Source organism: Watersipora subatra, chromosome 2 (assembly GCF_963576615.1).
Source record: "Watersipora subatra chromosome 2, tzWatSuba1.1, whole genome shotgun sequence".
NCBI classification, from domain to species: Eukaryota; Metazoa; Bryozoa; class Gymnolaemata; order Cheilostomatida; family Watersiporidae; genus Watersipora; species Watersipora subatra.
This window is the reverse complement of record NC_088709.1, coordinates 74,731,298-74,753,236: the sequence shown is the minus strand read 5'-3', so window position 1 is coordinate 74,753,236 and position 21,939 is coordinate 74,731,298. Positions and strand designations below refer to the sequence as shown.

The 21,939-nt window shown below is 34.6% G+C and overlaps 1 long non-coding RNA gene across 3 annotated transcripts; it reads right to left on the bottom strand.

Moving 5' to 3' along the window:
• Positions 1-8,342: 8,342 nt before the first annotated feature.
• On the bottom strand, positions 8,343-21,370 carry LOC137387377 (uncharacterized). Of its 3 annotated transcripts, XR_010977900.1 has the most exons (7): positions 21,258-21,370; positions 18,669-18,725; positions 16,860-16,916; positions 15,067-15,123; positions 12,902-13,034; positions 9,805-9,921; positions 8,343-8,451 (listed from the first exon to the last, which is right to left on the bottom strand). It is a non-coding gene; the product is annotated as an uncharacterized lncRNA (long non-coding RNA). The 3 variants fall into 3 exon arrangements; XR_010977899.1 differs by lacking the exon at positions 18,669-18,725 and having other exon boundaries at positions 21,258-21,341; XR_010977901.1 differs by lacking the exons at positions 15,067-15,123; positions 16,860-16,916; positions 18,669-18,725 and having other exon boundaries at positions 21,258-21,302.
• Between the last annotated feature and the right edge of the window lie 569 nt (positions 21,371-21,939).

Genomic DNA, 21,939 nt, shown 5'->3' with positions numbered 1-21,939 from the left:
AGCACTCTACACTGCCAGGGTATTTGTTGGTACAAGCCAAGTTGATTCAAAATCTTGAGCTGAGTAAAATTCCTAACTGTCTACACGGTCAATTTTTTCCATGCACAGATTGACTATGAATTGTATAAAAGTCCCTTTTCATTCAGTTGGCCTTTAACACTGTAAGGTTGGTGTGTATGACTATGCCTTTCACTGCAATGCATACATGTACAAATTAAGCATAGGGTTACTGCCAGGTTACTCTGCAAAGCAGAGTTGTCCTCTCGTGCACTCCAAACAAATCCTAAATATTTAGGATTATACATTAATCATTAATTATATAGACATTATTGAAATTCTTTAAATAGTTTAGAAGTTTCTATTAAAACAGATTTTCAGCTTTTGTTTACACCATTTAGGCTCTGCTTATATGATAAAGCTACTATTTGCCATTAGCATGTCTGTGCAAATGCGCTCGTTTATAACAGTTCATCTTCGTAGACTATTTGAGATGACCAAAATAAATTCTAGCTCAGCAAAAAATTTAACTCTGATGCTCATATCAACTGATTTGACAATTAAAAAACATTCAGTTTTGAAGGTAGTAAACATGAATTTGGAGATCAAACAGAAGGTGAGGTGAATAAAAGCCACAAGAGACAGGCTGCTACTTGTTGCGGCTAGCTAACAAAGTAAAATCAGTGTCTGTATGACTTATCATTTATCCATCGTCGGGAAGAGCTTGGGAGCAAGATAGATTTTGATGAGACTAGATATCATGACATTCAGCTTGGTATACAGACGGTCCCCAACCTACGAACGAGTTACGTTCCGAACAATTGTTTGTACAGTGAATTTGTTCGTAAGTTGCTTCAGTGCTATATTGTGTATTATAACTTATGCTTAAGGCCTACATGTATATAAGTATATTGAAGGTTTATATTAGTATGTTTAAGGCTTGTATAAGTAACCTGTAAATTGGTTTGTACTGAAAAAACTTTTTAATAAAATGGAGAGAATACTGTGGTGGACGCCGGGCCATGACACAGCATTTCTTATTGATCGTATGTGTTGTCCTTTTTTATTATATCGTTGTTTTAATCGTTATGCTAGAACTTATCTTTGTTGTCCTTTTTTATGTGTCGTCATTTTATTATACCGTTGTTTCACTCGTTATGCTATTGTTATATCTGATATCATGTTATAACACTATCATTTATCGTCACTTTTATTGTTGTCATACCAACTCGCTAGCGGTCCTATTTATTCACCTTGTTAGCCGGTGTTCTCACCGTTTGCCGTTAGGACGGAACAGTTGATATTACTGAATATAACGGAGCGCTCTCATTTATTTGAGCAGAGCAGATAGATGTACGCTCCTCGAATAGTGAAATTTCCTTCGCTAATTAAAAAGCTGAATGAAACTACACACACTCTCTTCTTTTTATTTATTAGTCTAGATCGTGCCAAGTAAAGGTCGGCAAACTCCTTTACAATACATACAGGAAAAATAAAAAAGTTCTTTGCGCACTGGAGATACGTTCACGCACTTATGCCCTGCAACGAACTGGGCAGAGGAAGATGGATGCTGGGTGATGCTTCTATGTAGCACCTCTTTCTGCCGCTAATAAGTCGGTAATACCGTCGGTATTATCGATGAATATACGCGCAGCCCTGTTCGTATGTACCGTTGTGTGTAACTCGAATGTTCGTAAGTAGGAAACCGTCTGTATTAACACTCCAAAGCTTTCACTGATAGATCCCCTTCAAATATTTCTGATTTCTTGCGAGGCGAATCATTTTACATATTTTTGACAAAAATGACAATCTCTAATGACAAACTAGTTTAACAATGTATTGGTATCTATAATAGCGAACCCAATGCATTTTATCATTGCTCAAGTTTGGCAAGAATGTAAGCGATATTTTTAAGGACAACTATGAACATTTTGTTAATAATTTTGGGAACTTTCACCAACTTGACACTTTACCCTATATGGCATTACTTATGTTGGTCAAACAAAAGCTTTACATAAATTATTTACATTGAGAGGAATTTGCGTTATAATAGGTATACATGTACATTATAGCAAAATTTGCTGTACAGCTATTCCAACCAGATAAAAATCTGACCTATGCCCATACTACAAAAAATTCATAATTTGAGTTAAAATACTTGGATTTAAGTTAGAATATGACCTAAAAGTCAATGAAAGGAACTTAAGTTTACTTTTCACATAGGAAACAAATACATTATGCTTATGAAACAATGCAAGTGTTTTGGCCTTAAAGTTTGGCTTATTTATGTATATACTTAAAAACATTACTTTTTATTTTGTGGGTTTTCACTGTCCACAAAAGACCCTGGTCCCCGTTAATCCCGAAAATTGAATGGTGACTGCAAAAAACAGCTATGACAGGCCGAACAGGATTTGGAACAAAAGGTACATTTCTCACAAACAGAGATTGTAAATGGTACAAAAATGCAAGTTAAGCAATACGAGTGTCATTCAGAGTTAAAAAAAGCTATAGCTTGTTGCATACTATTAGATACATCGTCCAAATACATATTATTGAAATTTTCGGACTAGCACAAAATTTTTCATCTCAATATTTGTAAAATACATCTAAAAAAATATTGTTTTTCACCAAGGTTCATTCTATGTCACTCAATATTTTGGTGTTTTGACACCCTAATTTACCTTCACTAAGTTCCTTTGTCCGCTCTCCTCTGACCAGAAACCTCCCCAAATATGTAAGCTTTTGTAACCTTGAATCGCCAATTCTTTAGATAACTTGTCTAGCCCCAGAGTGGGTGCAGAACATGTTATAGCAACACCCTGCAATTAGTAATAACAAAATAGATATCACATTTTTTGAATAAATGATTTTCCGATTTAAATTAAACTCTTTTCATAGCTAATCAATTGAAAGCTCATTGCTTGCTGCAAAAAAAGGAAAAAACTGAGCAAGCAGAAGTGTATCTGATATTTTAGCTTATGACTCTCAATCCCAGCTTTGATATTTGTCACCATTGTGATTTGTAGGCAATAGAAGAACGCGAGTTAAGCAATGTAAAAACTTATTCATATTCTATTAAAAAAAAGGACTTCAAATATTGAAGTGGTATTTCAAAAGCAATTACTCATTCGTAAAATTGATAGTCAGTAGTCTGACCCTGATCTGAACTTGGCTTTTAGATATTATTGCAAAGTAAAGTTTAGAGCTGGTCACCATAGGTTTTAACTGTGAGTTTCAGTTCCTATCCCAGACACTATGCTTACATATAGTCTGTACAAGTGCTATCGTCAGTGGACAGGCAACCAGAATGCAAGAACATGACAACTATAAACATGCAAGGGTGAATAGGAGCTGTATACACAATTAAAATAAAGCAGTTATTTCACAAGGCATAGTCCAATTTGTAAAACGGAATAACTAGTAAATGACATTCAACTAAATTGTTGTTGATGACAGCTCTGCACAAGCTTCAGCTAAACATTCACAGATAATAATTACATAAGAAAATACACAAACTAAAAAGCAATAATACTTAGTCAATACTAAGAATGATTATGAAGTTTAAGAATATTAATCAAAATTACGTACAGTGGCACTCGCATACCGTTGTTGCTTGAAAGGTATGTTTCTAAAAGAAAATCTTGTCATTTTTCTAAAAGATTACTAATGCTTAATGGTTGACTTGCAACAAAATTCACGCTACAGTTATTTGGTATCAAAAGATTCACCATGTCTTACTCTTTTGTGTTGCATGTGCAATATATGTAGAAATGTGATAACATGCTCTTAAAAGCTCAAAAGCGAAAAGTTAATCGCCGCCATCACGAAATTGCCGAAGATTAGAATCCCGTTCCAAACATGGGTCAAATGGAACGTAGCTCAACAAGATGGCTTCTGTTTACACTTTCATGCAACCTCATTCATTCAAATATTTTCACAATTACACTTCACGCATTCAATGAAACGATGTCTATTGTCCTCAAGCATCTGTTTCCTCATCACTGTATTGATGTCACTTTGAGCACTGATATCTCAAAACCTACCGTAAAAAATGGTTTAATTTTTGACCTTAGCTCGAAGGAATGCATATCATCATCTGATAAGCATGACAAGCCTGTTGGTCACCTGTGATAGTCAAAAAATGCTGGGGAAATTATGTGCGCTGTTTGGCAGGAAGCATGGGTCACATGATCAGATTGCGACTAGACGATTAGATCAACCCAAAACAAAATTGTAAACTAGCGAGCATCTATATTTGGTAAGAGCTCTTTGGCGAAACCCAAAGTTTATGTCATAAATTAGTGCTACAAGAAGTTTTATATTGAGCCTTTTATGGAACTTACAATTCATGTGAGAAGATCACGTGTCAAAACAATAACCAAATCATTTTACTATGTCAGAGAAATGAATTGATTCCAATCTACGGCGGTTTCGGGATCGCGGAGTTTACCTGTTTCTTTTTTAGCTTTTAAGAGCTTGTAATCACAGTTCTCCATATTTTGCACCCACAACACAGCAGAGTAAGCCATGGTGAATCTTTTGATACCAAATAACCGTAATGAAATTTTGTTGCAAGTCAACCTTCAACAAGCAAAATGATAACAAGCTCCAGTACCATGCATTGACAACTTGGGCAGCTAAGTCGTACATGCAAATCAGATGAGTATTTTACGGTATTTTGGAAAGGCCAATAATTAACCAATATTTGAGTTTTCATCAAATTAAAGTACATTTAATGGGCCATTTTAGCAGCGCAAAGAAAGCACATTTCTGATGACCATTTGCACCAATTTAGGGCAGGTAGTAGGAGTGAAACAAATTGGTTCGAATTATTTTAGTCAAAAATGGATACAAGTATTAGCCAAATAAAAGTTTGTTACGGAAAGTTCTATCATAAGAACATAATTTGAAATAAATTCTATAATAAACCTCTTGCAGTTGCGTCATTTTGTCCTGCAAACACATTAAAATCTGTAATAGAAAACAAGACACCTATACAAAATCAAAACTTGTAGTTAATTTCTGTTAGTGATGACATATTTTTTATTGTAGTTCTACAATAGCACTATAAGTTCCAAACAGTGCATTAACTATTAATATGTGTCATGATCACATAATTCATGGTAAGTCGGGATTACAAGATTTAGCAAACAAACTTTTGATTCTAGCCTAATTACAGCAGATTATATGGTCAAAGAACTGAAGCACGTTTACCATTAGTGCAAAAACATAGTTCCAAGAAAACTGGTATTAAAGTTTGAGAAACGAAAACCAATGTAAAGTTCTGTTTACATTTCAAAACGACATAGCAACCAATATCAAGATATTGTGATATTTATCTAGATTTCTGTACTTGGATCCAAAAAACTATGCTGAATTTAAAAATCTAAACAGATTTTAGCTGGTTGTCAAAGAAATAGCTGTATATTTATAAGAAAGTGTATTACTTATTTTTGCAGATATTAAAAACAGCTTGATTGTATCGCGATATTGGGCACACCCAAATCATCAACCAAATCTTTAGAAAATTAACAACAGTAACATATTGCACACCATCGGTCACTATATACTTCGACCTTGCAAACTCGAATAATTATTCTCATAACTAAATCTGATTATAATTTCATAAAAATTGAATAATTATTCTTATTATTAAATATTGTAGTAATCTTGTAAGAATCATTAGGAAAATATCACCACAACTCCCTTTACTTTCACTGCTTTTGACATCAGTTGGAATACCAAAGTACTCATTACAAGCATCCAAAATGTCAAAGTTACCTTAAAAGTCGGCAAAAAAGAAACAATTATTTTTAGCGGACACCATTTTTCAGTACTTCTTGTTTTGCATAGCAACGGTTTTAAGTTTTTTTTCGATGGTAAAATACTTTTATTGGCTAAACTGACTTCAGATTCAGAAAGATCACTCTTTGATTGGTCCAGACCTACAGGTTACAAAATTTGTTACCAATATTATAAGTTCAGTTGGTGCAACTTCAAAGTCGAATAACTCAACTTCATGATTTGCGACTTAACCATGGTTTCTGTGACCGCAACCCATATGATCTACCTGCTGATAACTTCAACTCCTTTACTACCAAATGGATCTCTCTACCGCGACATAAGTGTTTCATGAAACTTAATTTCTAAAAGAGTGTATAAATGGTTATAACTTTACACCCCAATTGTTTATTAACAATATTTTTATAGCAAGTTTGTCAGCATAAGTTTTTATGTTAGTTCATGCCTCCAAAAATATTACAAACGAGTTGTCGAGTGAGAGGGACCACTTTTCGTCCATTTTGAAATTACTGTGAGGTAAGCACAAAACTCTAGTCGGATGATTTATGAATATTATTAGTTTACATGTTAATTAATCTGATGAACATAAATACTCTCATTAGTACTATTGCTCAATAAAGTTGCTCAGTCTATAGATCTGAAGTTAGTAACCATTTATGGCTGTATTGCTTCTGAAATTACTGGTCATCAGTAAGAAGATTTCATAAAACAAGTTTTTGCAAAGCAAAACTATGCTCAGGTTGTAAACGCATTCTTAATTGCTCAACATATGCAAATAATAGCTTTTTTCAATCAGGTATAGATGTGATAAGATAATTTACTAATTAATCAGTAATCGGAAACAATTTGTACAAAAGCTTGCTAAAGCCGCATCATGCAGCACTTGGCCATACAGAAACACATTGCCAAACGAGCTGTACTATTGGTAGTTTAAGAGTTCACACTGAGTACAGCTTCAACATAAAAATAAGACGTAAGAAATCAGTGCAAAAACTGCTTCGTATTACATTTACTTCATGCCTTGTTGTAATTGAGCATCATACTGCGTGCACAATTAGGAAAAATGGCTGCAAGATCAAAATTTACCAAGTCTTTAATTTGTTAATGAAGCCGTGATAAAAAACAATTTAGACAATTTATGCAGAACTTAAATGCAACTGCATTTCATCAGCATTTTTATAAGCAGGCTTAGTGTAAAAAAAACAGAGTAAGAGCCACACTACAAGTTCATGAAGTTTTGAACAAATTGTTACTTTACCCTTCAATATGTTGTAAAATGCTAAGACAAGGTTAAAAAATTATGGACGCTGTTGGAAGAGAGAATGTTTCAAATGCCTCTAGATTTCATAAAAAAACAGCTAAAAATGATGGCCAGGGTTCTTGAGGACACTTTTATTTGTATGAAAGATTGGTAGATAGAACATTATTACACAAACAGACAATTCCAGAATTAAAGCGCAAACATTGTGGCCATAAAGGGTAAATAAAAATTGTTTCAAAGTAAAAGCTAAAAGGCTATTGTACCTGGTAGTGGTAGCATCATTACCATATCATTTTTCTATCGAATAACGTAATACACTTTTTATTAGAATAGAACAGACTTTGGTACATTAATTTGTCCTACATGTGATGGCTCTTATTAAAGACCTATTTTTCACCAGTGAAGTGTGCCCTCAGATTAAGATGACCCTATTTATGAACCACACCGCCTATCCGAGTTTTTTAACATACACATTAATCAGCAGAAGGTTTTACGCCTAATGTTACCAACAAAAAATCTAAAAAGTGTGTTGCAGTATGAGCTTGGTCAGGTTCTCATCCTGTTTTGCTGATACAATAGGTAGCAATCAGTAGTCCATTTTCCAAAGGTTTATTTATTGCCCATTTCTAAAACCTTGGTAGCTGTAAAGGTCTAACACAGCTGTTTATTGCAATAATAAACTGTAAAAACCAAAATAATGATTCTCAAAAAACTTTGGTCGCTGTTGGCTGTTAACATGTTTTCTATTAGTTAGATGCAGGATGGCGATTGGTTTTTTCCTATTAGGTACACATATGACCGGCTAACTAATTGCCTACTCACTAATAAGAAATGTTTTGTACAAATATTTTTTAGCGCATTGCTCTTGGTTATAAGCGTACATTGTGCTGAGCTGCACTGCGCAGCCTGTTGTACGCACTCAGTTAATGGACTAGACCAAAATCTGATTGTGTTTTAGACTTTTTTCATTCGGAAAACCCAGGCTACACTCATTAAGAAATACATTCAATCTTTAAAAAATGGTTAATATTTTAATACTTTGATATTGTATTTGTACAATTTAAATATCAATTGTACATGCCACTCCATACATGGTTATTTTGCTTCATAACTATTGTTTTACTGTTTTTGCGGATTGTCAGTGCTATAGTATTTTAGTGTAGCCAACTACCCAATGTAATGACTGCAGTCTCCAGAGCTCACTTTAGTCATCAAAGCCCAATTTAATTATCAGAAGATTAGGACTACAAAAAGTAGAGGACTCATCAACTTACCCTTCAGTTTTTCAAAACATTTGTAGGCCAATATGATTAGTTCTGTGAGAACATGATTAAAGAACAATAGTTCTGCGTGGTGAGCTCATCTTCGTTCTCCAGATTAAACAACTTCTACAAAAGAACAAAGATTTTAACATTGTATAAAAAAATAAGTTGATGAGGACTTTATGCACAGAGTCTCTGACCACCTTCAATTTGGTATTGGAAAAAATGTTGAAAGTGAGCTACCGTTAAACCTATATTTGAATGCACCTTGATTTGATTGGCACCGCTATTTGGGACCACATCAGGAGATTGCTTTGAAAATCGAGCGCCATCTTTTTAATGAACGCCAACTCTATTTGAGGAGGTAAGTTACCTTATCAGTATATGTATAGGTTTAGGTATATTCGCCTTTTGTGAAAATATAGCAAGGAGCTTTTAAGGTCCAAACACACTAGGCGATTTTATTGCAAGCGTCATGAGGGCGAAGATATCGCTGGTGCGTGCATAAACACACTTGAGCGATTTACTAGCAAATGACATAATGGGCACGCTCACAAACTGCCAATAAAAATCTGTATCATTAGTTTTTTCGGAGTTGTTGATAAATTTAGGCCAGTCAAAATGTCGTCGTCTAGGCTACAACATAAACAACCTCCACATTTGTTATTAAACCTATCTCCCTTTCAAAGAGTGTACACTGCCTGCACTACAAGAAGACAAAAGAAAAACGATTCTTGTATTTTTAGCTGTATTGTTTTTACAATTTTTTATACATATTTTATTTTGTAGTGGTTTTTCATATTTAATATATTAAATATTTACCATTCTCAAGATGGTCAACCGGCGCAACGATTGACTCCGGATGTTGGTTTTCAACTCGGTTTTTTTTAAATTTTATGATGGACAGAACTGGGAGTGCTATTATTAAATTCATGAACAATTGAGTGTTCGTTCTGAAGATGTTTCGTAACAAAATAGAAAATTGGAGCTGATGTACGTTGTTGAACATCGGTAAGAAATAATTACCCGCCGTAAAATTACATTATGGTAAGAACTAACCAATCGAAATGCATCTCGTTAGCAATAAAGTTGTGTAGAGAAATTCTAGCTTTATCGCTCTGCATGAACACGCTGAGTGAATTTTAACGCAGATTAGCTCTAACGCAATATCGCTCTAATTATCGCCTAATTTGTTTTCACCTTAAGAGATTGCTTCAGCGATAACACTTGTTCTATTGAGTCAAATATGCTACAAAGCAAAAAATTACTCTGAATTTGTTGTCGGGGTTTTATAAAAACACCATTATCAGCTTTTCAAATGTCTTAACCGCCAGTACATCAGCAGTCATAATTAAACATTGTCCCAAAAACAAGCGGCCTCAAACTGCCTAAAATATCGTACTAATCAAACATTCCATGTTAAGTGGAAAGAAAATGGGATAAACTACAGCATTGAAATTAAAGCACTCTCACACTCACTTCATGAACAGTTCTGTCAAAATCTTTACTGATAACTCAGCTTGCACTTTTATTCCATAAGTGCCAGAGTCACATCTAGGAGCAATAGGTCGGCTTTGCGCTAGAGGACAAGCAAGGCTAAAAGTGATAAAAATTAGATAATACACAATAAACTTTCAAGTTCAATTAGTGATGAGGGAGCAAAAGTATCCTACATGGGAGCTATTGCACACTTTAAACATGATATTTGTACCTCACAAACTCACATGGTCTTTTAGAGTAAAGTATATGCTCCTATAACGTATACCTCCTATAGCATAAATTCTAGAAAAAGTCGGGTGATTTTGTGAAGTTTTTGCTTCGTACCGCGGAAAAAACTCCATATAACTTAAAGTGTATCATTGGGCGAGTTCTAAAGTTTGATTTGAGTGTTAGTCTGTCTCGCCACACCTGCGAGAAAAGAAAGCGACATACAGCGGTGTCAGAAAGTATTTGTCCACCTCAAACCTCACTGCCCATTTTAGGTAAATTTGTTGTAGTAGTCATGTAGAGGGATTGAACCCTGACAAACCATGCATCATTTAAAAGTAAATTAACATTAGATCTTGTTGACACCATCAGTAATAAAATTACGGTTAATCAGGGATCAATAATCATTTATAGGCCAATCAATGTGAATCAGTGCTTATTAACTCATTTTCAAACGCAATATGACATTATTAATGTTTAAGTGGAATATTATCACAACAATAGAGATCCTGTTGGACAGCATGTGCAGCAAAGGTTTACAGTTTTGCTTGTTAAAGGATGAACAGCTAGAGATCCCAGAATTCATACCAGCGTCAACATCAACCATGGATAAGAAATGTGTCAACGACCTCATCATTCGCCTGCATACGATGGGCAATCTGAGCAATAGAAAAATAGTGAAGAAGCTTAGAGTATTTCAATCTAAAGAAAATTAAGTGGTAAAGAAATGAATGCAGCATCAAACCACCAAAGATCTACCACGATCAAGGCGTTGGAAAAAACCAGCTGTCCAACATGATTGCTGGTTTCAGATTATGAACACTCAAGCGCTCGTGAGGCTTGTTCACAGCATGCCTAAGGCTGCAGAATGGTTATAGTCTGCAAAGGCTACCAGATAAAATATTAAAATGCAAAACAACCCCAATGGCTTTTTTCTGGGCCCATAACAGTACAAGACTGTTATTTTCAATTTAGAAAATAATTAAAGAAGAGATAATAACGAAATTTGCGATGACATATTTTCTGGTATGCAGTGTGAATTAGTAGGCAGCGGTTGATACAATAGAAGATATTTGGCAATTTTTAAAATCTAGTTATTTCTATTTTTCAGCTCATTAGGATTGTTTTGATACAGGATTTTATGTATGCGGTGCAAAATATTTCAAATTATGATGAATTTATTGCAGTGCTACACTTACTTAAACAGGCAGACAAAGATTTTTTCCCAACACTGTACATAAAGCATTATACATATAATACATACAATTTCCATGACATTCTGACTCTTGTGATAATTTGTCTGAAATGACAATGGAACAGAGAATAGGTACATATAGCAGTGCAATTGTTGATAAATACTTTAAGGCTATTGGTCGGTGCATCTGAATGTCACGAGTTGGAGTTGCAATCTTGAGCTCTTAAGAACGAATAGATGACGAAAAGGTACTATCGCTTTTTTATAGTGAAACTATTTTTTCTTAGTCAATTGTTGTAAGTCGCTGTCGCGTCAAACTATGCGCTCTTCATCAAATTATTGTCAAATTACCACAATCATGGTCTATTAAACCAATGAGGTTGATCATGAAAAGTTGTCGATGAAAACCAATAATACAGTTAAGGCACCGCCAATACATTCAAAAGAATTTAAGTCGGATTCTCACATGAGCGAGTTTGGAAAGGTCCTGAAATGGTTTAGACAATTTACATGTATGTTAACATTCTTATAATGAAAAATCCTTATCATGTAAACGTTCCTAGAACTGATCATCTCATTTTAGCAGCGCCTACTGTACAGTCATGTCTGATATGAGAGCAAAATGCATTCTGGGACAAAAGCTCGCAAGTTAATTTTCTTAAAGTCCTATCTCAAAAATGTTTTTTATATAAATTAACTAAAGATAAATTATTGTGTTGCCATCCTCTAAAAAACTACCAATAAGAGATATTACAATGAAAAAATACATGATTTTATCTATTCATGCTCTATACCCATGCCCCCAAGGCTACAAATACCTATGTAAAGGTTATGGTCTGCATTAAAATGTAGCAGTATTATGTACAACATAATTTTGAGTAGTGGCAGTATGCAGCAGTCCATACAGTAGCATACCGTATGGAGTTCTTACCTTTCAGATAATCATAGCACTAATGATTGTGAGAGAGAGAGAGACCTGATGCAACACGCTTGGTACGCTACACTTTTGTGGCATCGCATAAACAAACTTAAAGTATAAATTTAATATAACTGAATTCAGCTTAATAAAACATTCTTGAAAAAAACGTTCTGATCTTATATTAGAGCTAATTCTATTTTTTCTTCATTTTAATTTTTAAATCATCTCTTCCTGGCTGGAAACTTCTCGATTTGCTTGTACTCTCATTTTCAGCCAACCTTTTTAAAACAAATCTGAAGCAGACCTGACGGGAAAACCAAGTGATGTAGTTTCCGTAACTGGCCTTTCGCATCTTTGGGCATTTAGTGATACATCAAAAACCACCTTGCAAGCTCGCATCTCTAATTTTCTAGAATTTCAAGGCGAAAGTGGGTAGTGAGATAGTGAATGGTACAGAATTTGTGTAAACATAAATTGCTTGAATTCTTAAATCTATTTATTGGTTATTGTTATATATATATATATATCAATATATTTATTTTGAAGGTTTGGGGTAGACTGACGCAATCTTCTGAAGAATCAATTGATTTCCTATAGCCGGTTTGTGTATTGACTCGTGTTCGCTTCAAATTCTGTATCATTTACGATTTTGCTACCCATGAAAGTTTATTATAAGTTATGACTAATGTGTTGAGAGTATATGGGAGGTCATTAAGTACAAAGCCCATCAAGTCAAGTAGTCAATGATGACTTACCAGCTGTTCAAAATTAGGTTGGGTACGTGTCTAATGACAGGGAAGAAGCGTTCAACTGACATTTATGATCTACTCATCGCCAAAATCTTCCGGAAGACAATGCAAGGAAGAGGACCTTGATGACCGCCCAGGCCTATATAGATGAAAGAACCGTGAGTCACCACCAGTGTGTATGTCAATGAATTTGATATAGAAATACATAAAGTGCTGGTCAAATGAAAAGCAATACACGAGATGTTATGGATGAATAGCTATGCAAATGGCTTTGTACTAACCCTTGGTATGAAATATTACCCAAGCCTGTGTCATTAGACAGCAACCACATTTGCTAGTTAAAGCTCTAATTTTCAAATAAATTAGACAATGCTATGTAAATACATGTAAGATAATATCATAGTTGTTAAATATAAATACAAACTTGTAAAAATCCATGATACGAAACCGAGTTTTAACCCGTTGATCCTTGCTCGATCTAATCAATGCGTGTCAGTAAACCTAGACAATATGTCCAGCAATCCGAAGTTATTAATTTTTTACCAAATATAGCTAAACGTGCTAACAATGCAATGATATTTGGTGAAACAGCAGTACAAAAAGTCGGACAACCTACAGCAGATGTCATCAAACAGAAAAAAACAGTATGTCACCATTATTCGGGCTAAAACTATAAAAGTTCGCACGATTTTAAACACTCATTAAACATTTACAGATAATATTCATCCATAGCACACTCATCATCCTTTCATGACTCAAAATATACTGGAAATTTATATTTATTATCATAAAATTCCACATTTGTATCACAGTCATTTATGACCTACCAACGAATGAGTCATATTGATTGTTTCGCGATATCATTCTAATAAAATGTGTTATTATAATGAAAGAAGTAGATAAAGATAAGTGAAAAATGTTACAAATGGAAGTGAAATTTAGAATCTAACATCCTGCGAAAGAATTAATTTTATTAGTTTTTGCTGTTGCTTAAAAACATATTTTGTAAACAGAACCATATGGAAGCCTATATTCCGCCATTAAGGTTTCTGCCACAGCCTACGCAATTCCGTAATACCAGCTGTGAGGGTTCGGAGGGCTAACATTGATGAGATACTGCATTATTTACTGTTTTGGTTAGTATTGTTCCTTATACCTAAATTGTAAAAACAAATGAAAAATAATTTTCTTTTGTTTTGCAGGTACAACTACAAAAACATTGACAACAAGCGTGATAATCTCAAATCAGAAGATTGGAGACTAAAATTATAAAAACACTACACCATTCTATGTCATTTTAATTGAACAAGTTGAACTGACTGAAACATGCTACATCTCCGGTGTTTTTTTTGTAAAACCTAACTTAATACATGACACCAGCATAGTCAGCGTGATATTTAAATGCAACTATAATTATTTCCCGAGTTGCATTAGTCCATAGCAAGCATAGTTGCTGAATATTGCACATCTTTCAAGTGGAGTAAACCCAGCACTTATACATTCTGCTCAAAGAGTTCTTGTGCCAAATCTCAAACTCAGCAGTCTAAATTCTAGCCCACAAGATAAAAATACTCAAACTTTTAAATATCAAGATTTGAGAGAAGATAATTCCCGAATTTCCAGTGAGTCTAATACTACTTTTTACTAACAAAAGTCAACCAAAATACCATGAGAACAGTAATACACAGTGTGGGTAAGGTTAGTCGGCTAGGCTATTAAAAACTAGATGAAATCATAATTGTTATATACAGGGTTTAGCTTTATAAGAGGGTCAGTATGGTGTAATCTCAAGAGTTCAAAACTTTCAAGTTGGAAACATTGGAAAACATTGAAATCAATGTTCAGAGGCTAAGCATGACACTAAACCACAAAAATTTTCATTTTAATGTCATGACCAGAGCTATATTGATTGCTAATTATGATTTTTGTTATGTGGGTCTACAGAAAAAGCTATCTTAAATAGTACTCCACCCTTTCCTATTATAATTAGTTAAAACAATATAATTTTTAAATTTCTTGTTGGCATGAGTAACAGTAACAAAATAACAAGAAAAGAGGGCGTTCAGCTAAAGACTAAAGCACAGTTGTTATCAAAATTATAGACCATATAATTAAACCCTGAAAATAAAATTGAAAAAGGAGTCACACTGTTTTATCTTGTCAGTACATACCTGCAACCAAAAGCAAGTCAGGCATCATAGCATCATTACGAAACACGATTGCAGAATCTACAGAAAAAAAAGACAATTGATGGTGAGCATGCATTCATGTTGACCAAGATAAGTTAGACAGTACATCACAAGTTAGACAAAGACACACGAGTAACGCATGTAAACAAGTGCCAGCGAGGTGTTGACAGTGGCTGATGGGATTAGCCATTTCTCTGAACCAAACAATCACCAGCCACGCTATTACATAATGCCATACACTCAGCTAAACACAAATGGATGTTTAAATAATGCTAGCTACTAGATTAGGACCTTCAGTTCTTGAACTGGGTGATGTCTGGCTCTGAAAGCTAAAGCTCGCAAGATACAAAAGGTGTCCCACAGCACATTGGAGAACTATCAAGCAAATTTAGTCATTGATTTTGCTAATGCTACACACAAATTTGTTGCTAACTAGCATATTAATGTGTATACAGAGAGCTTAATTATTTTGCATGTATCTGTATCATGGTTCAAAAGCTAAGCTTGCTGAAAAATTATTTAGTAATTCATATCTACTAAAGCATTATGAATTATAGCAACTCTCGACTACTGCTAATCGCTTGAAATTTCTACAGTTTCTTCGACTTTTATGACTACAGAGGTTTTCTTGGTTTGCGATTAGGTTATCTGGAGTGTTTTTGTCCCTGCATACACGTATCTTTTTGATCACTCAAACCTTATCTCTATCTCTTCTTCGAGTATATAGAACAATTTAAGTATTATTCAATATATATACTTAAATTGTAATTTTACAGGTAAAAATAACTTTTTATCGTTTCGCAGGTAGAACTACAAAAACATTGGCGACAAGCGTCAGAATCTCAAATCAGAAGAATGGAGACTAAAATTATAAAAACACTACTTGGCTTCATTTCATATTTAATTGAACTTGTAGAACTGACTGAAACATGCTATATCTATGGTGTTTTATGTGTAAAACCTAATTTATTACAAGACACCAGCTTAGTCATCATGATATTGAAATGCAATTATAATTATTTCCATAGTTGCTGTAGTTCATAGCAAGCCTGGTTGTTGAATATCACACATCTTTCAGTCCCAGTAAACCCAGCATTAATCCATTCTGTTCAAATAATTCATGCGCCAAATCTCACACGCATCAGTCTAAATTCTAGCCAACAAGATAAAAATACTCAAACTTTTAAATATCAATATTTGAGAGAAGATAATTCTCGAATTTCCAGTGAGTATAATACTACTTTGTACTAACAAAAGTCAACCACAATACCATGAGAACAGTACTACACAGTGTGGGTAAGGTTAGTCGGCTAGGCTATTAAAAACTAGATGAAATCATATTTGTTATAGACAGTGTTAAGCTTTATAAGAGGGTCAGTATGGTGTAATCTCAAGAGTTCAAAACTTTAAAGTTAGAAACATTGGAAAACATTGAAGTCAATGTTCAGAGGCTAAGCATGACACTAAACCACAAAAATGTTAATTTTAATGTCATGACTAGAGCTTAATCAATTGCTAATTATGATCTTTGTTATGTGGGCCTACAGAGAAAGGCTATTTTAAATAGTATTCCATAGGCTCTTATTATCATTATTTAAAACAACATAATTTTTAAATTTCTTGTTGGCATGAGTAACAGTAACAAAATAACAAGAAAAGAGGGCGTTCAGCTAAAGACTAAAACACAGTTGTTATCAAAATTATAGACCATATAATTAAACCCTGAAAATAAAATTGAAAAAGGAGTCACACTGTTTTATCTTGTCAGTACATACCTGCAACCAAAAGCAAGTCAGGCATCATAGCATCATTACGAAACACGATTGCAGAATCTACAGAAAAAAAAGACAATTGATGGTGAGCATGCATTCATGTTGACCAAGATAAGTTAGACAGTACATCACAAGTTAGACAAAGACACACGAGTAACGCATGTAAACAAGTGCCAGCGAGGTGTTGACAGTGGCTGATGGGATTAGCCATTTCTCTGAACCAAACAATCACCAGCCACGCTATTACATAATGCCATACACTCAGCTAAACACAAATGGATGTTTAAATAATGCTAGCTACTAGATTAGGACCTTCAGTTCTTGAACTGGGTAATGTCTGGCTCTGAAAGCTAAAGCTCGCAAGATACAAAAGGTGTCACACAGCACATTGGAGAACTATCAAGCAAATTTAGTCATTGATTTTGCTAATGCTACACACAAATTTGTTGCTAACTAGCATATTAATGTGTATACAGAGAGCTTAATTATTTTGCATGTATCTGTATCATGGTTCAAAAGCTAAGCTTGCTGAAAAATTATTTAGTAATTCATATCTACTAAAGCATTATGAATTATAGCAACTCTCGACTACTGCTAATCGCTTGATTTTTCTACAGTTTCTTTGACTTTTATGACTACAGAGGTTTTCTTGGTTTGCGATTAGGTTATCTGGAGTGTTTTTGTCCCTGCATACACGTATCTTTTTTGATCACTCAAACCTTATCTCTATCTCTTCTTCGAGTATATAGAACAATTTAAGTATTATTAAATATATATACTTAAATTGTAATTTTACAGGTAAAAATAACTTTTTATCATTTCGCAGGTAGAACTACAAAAACATTGGCGACAAGCGTCAGAATTTCAAATCAGAAGAATGGAGACTAAAATTATAAAAACACTACTTGGCTTCATGTCATATTTAATTGAACTAGTAGAACTGACTGAAACATGCTATATCTATGGTGTTTTATGTGTACAACCTAATTTATTACAAGACACCAGCTTAGTCATCATGATATTGAAATGCAATTATAATTATTTCCATAGTTGCATTAGTTCGTAGCAAGCCTGGTTGTTGAATATCACACATCTTTCAGTCCCAGTAAACCCAGCATTAATCCATTCTGTTCAAATAATTCAAGCTCCAAATCTCACACGCAGCAGTCTAAATTCTAGCCAACAAGATAAAAATACTCAAACTTTCTAATTACAAGATTTGAGAGAAGATAACCCCATGAATTTTCAGTGCGTTTCACTGCTAGTGCCAAACCCTAATTTGTACTAACAAAGATCAGCCACAATACAATCAGGACAGTACTACACAGTGTGGGTAAGGTTAGTCGGCTAGGTTATTAAGAACTAGATGAAATCATATTTGTTATAGACAGTGTTAAGCTTTATAAGAGGGTCAGTATGGTGTAATCTCAAGAGTTCAAAACTTTCAAGTTAGAAACATTGGAAAACATTGAAATCAATGTTCAGAGGCTAAGCATGACACTAAACCACAAAAATTTTAATTTTAATGTCATGATCAGAGCTATATTGATTGCTAATTATGATTTTTGTAATGTGGGTCTACAGAAAAACGCTATCTTAAATAGTACTCCACCCTTTCCTATTATAATTAGTTAAAACAATATGATTTTTAAATTTCTTGTTGGCATGAGTAACAGTAACAAAATAACAAGAAAAGAGGGCGTTCAGCTAAAGACTAAGTCACAGTTGTTATAAAAATTATAGACCATATAATTAAACCCTGAAAATAAAATTGAAAAAAGAGTCACACTGTTTTATCTTGTCAGTACATACCTGCAACCAAAAGCAAGTCAGGCATCATAGCATCATTACGAAACACGATTGCAGAATCTACAGAAAAAAAAGACAATTGATGGTGAGCATGCATTCATGTTGATCAAGATAAGTTAGACAGTACATCACAAGTTATGGTGCGTTTACACTGGCCAGGACCGACTCCGATTAGGTGCCAATATCCTGACTCAGACCGGTACCTCAGACATTTCATGTATGGGTGCCGACACCGACTCCCCTTTACATTGCAACGATCGAACCATTTTTTTCGGTACCAACAGCCAATCACAGCGCTTCGCCGCTCTGACCTTCACCCAACCACGCAAAAACGAGTACACACAAAAATCAACGCGTTTGATGTGGAAAATTATATACTAGTACTACACTATTACTACTGCTCCTACTACTACCACTAGAAGCAACTACTGAATGCCGAATGGAATCTTCCGATGACGATTAGATTTTGTTGATGGCAGGATCAGCTGCGGGAGCTCTGACAGTCTGTATTATATGTAATTATATGTTTGTATATATTTTATGTCTATAAATATTTTGTTATATGTGTTTTCCCTTTTATTATAGCCTTGTTACTCGTTAGGCTATCAATTGTCGTCGTCTATGTTGTCATATCAACGCACTAGCGGGCCTAATTATCGGCCATTTAAACATTGTTACCTGGTGTTCCTACTCGGTTCCGTTAGCCGGAACGGGCAATTTTATTGTATATAAGGGCGCAACGCTCACTTAGTAGACAGAGCGAATGGCCGTACGCTCCTCGGCTAGTAAATTTCCTTCGCTAATAAAACCTTGAATAAAATCACACTCAATTTATTTCTGTATGAAATAATTTAGATCGTGCCAAGTAAGGGCCGGCAAATTCCTTTAAAGTAGTACATGTAGTAGAACTAGTAGTAGTACTAGTAGTAGTCATACAACTGGCTATTCACTTTTAATTAATTTAAATAAAAGCTCACTATCAGAAAGAGCACTAGGGAAAGTTTAATGACAGTCTCCTAGCCTCTCATTGAACCTAGCCCTTTCGTTTGATAAACTTAGAACTGCCATTAAAGCTTAGGCTCATTTAATCAGAGGCTCCTAGCTTATGATTGGCTGATGAGCTGCTGGGATTCACCGACACCGACTTTCAAATCAGCACCAACACCGATCTCTCTGCTCACACCTACCGATGCCGACACCGACTCATCAAATTGGTCTGTGCTCGACAAAATGGGTAACAAAATTGGCCAGTGTACATGCACCATTAGACAAAGAAGCATGAGTAATGCATGTAACAAGTGCCAGCGAGGTGTTGACAGTAGCCGATGGGATTAGCCTGAACTAAACAACCACCAGCCATGCTATTACATAATGCCATACCCTCAGCTATATACAAATGGATGGTTAAATAATGCTAGCTACTAGATTATGACCTTCAGTTCTTGAACTGGGTAATATCTGGCTCTGAAAGCTAAAGCTCACAAGAGACAAAAAGTGTCCTGCAGCACACTGGAAAACTATAAAGCAAATTTTAATCATTGATTTTGCTAATTCTACACACAAATTTGTTGCTAACTAGCATATTAATGTGTATACAGAGAGCTTAATTATTTTGCATGTATCTGTATCATGGTTGATTAGCCAATCAAAAAAATGTTCAAAAGCTAAGCTTATGGCAAAATAGTCATTTTCTCTTAAGTAATATCTGCAACTGGGAATTTTAATAATATCATTCAATAATATAAACATCCATGGTAAAAGGTTTTTTTCATGTCATGCATATCTAATATCCTTCACAAAGCCTTGTTAGCAAAGCTGATGCTACATGTAGTTCTAGCATTATACAATGTTGCTCATTTTACATCCATTTTTCGTCCTAAATTTCTATACTGAAAAATGAACTACTGCTAACTTTTGCCTTGCAATGGAAGCTTTGATAAGCATATGGTACGGAAATAATTTTTGTATGAATATTACAATATAAATTATATACCATTTCACTATTCAGTTCTTAAACATCCTTCTGTAAACCATATTATTGAAACAGTTGCTGTACATTTTTGAATCCCTTGAAATCTTTAAAAAGTTGAAAAACTTATCATCCGCGACCTTGAAGCTTTAATGTAAAGCATGCATCTAGCAACCGGTTAGCAAGACAACATTTTTCTGTAATCCATATCTACGGAAACATTACCAAGGATAGCGACTCTCAATTCTTGCAAATCACTTGACATTTCTACAGTTATTTTCAGCTTTTAAAACTACATATGTTGTCTTGGCCTGCGCGGTCAGGTGGGTTTTTGTACCTGCATATTTTTTGCTCCCTATAACTTTATATCTAAGCATTCATACCAGCCTTTCTCTTCTTTGATTTTCTGCTTTTCAGTTGTTATACGACTAACACATATATAAAGTCAGAATGACTGCGTTAAAAACATGAATATGAAATAAATGTTAGGCTACAATCATTCAGGCTTCTAATAAAAGTCCTAATTTTTTGTTACTTTGGATGAGTGACAACCATAAATTCTTTAGTTCAATGTAATCTCCAAAGTACATGGTAAGCCAGAGCTAAAGCATAAGCACACATACCTGCTACCTCCACTATCTGTCCTATTTCTTAAATAGAGTTTTAGCCTATCCTTGTTCGTCTAAATCAGAAACTAAAGCTAAAAGCCTGACTGTAACGAGATGGAATGAGTTAGGTTTACAGCCTTACTTAGGCCTGGTTCGAACCAATATGGCATCTAAGACACGTGTGACAGAGTACCTGTTATGCAAGCGATCGCTCATGGACTACAAGCTCAGAGTGCGCGACTATTATGTCCTACAGAAAGAAATGTCGTCATTTGCGCAATTAAATTAATTTGATGCCCATACGCAGCTACACAATTTGTTTTCTTTCCAGCCGTTGGATACATAATGAGTCGAGATTACGCAGCTGTCCCCAGGTCTGAACCCGGCCTCACCTTAGCATGCGCAGACAAAGGAGTGCCACACTGATAATTTCAAGATAAGATAAACTTCACTACAGGATTTGTAAATTTTTGATGGTTTTAATTTATACGCTACCACGTGCACAATAATATATATATATATATACAATATATCATTATATTTTTAAAACAATAACTGCAAGAGACATGCCAAATCATTAGTTCAAAAGGCAATGATGAAAGCGGGGATGAATTTGAGCACAAATTTAAAAAACAATATTTGCATAGTGCATAAAATGCTTTAGAAAAAAAAATATTTGAAGCATATAGGTGTCTTT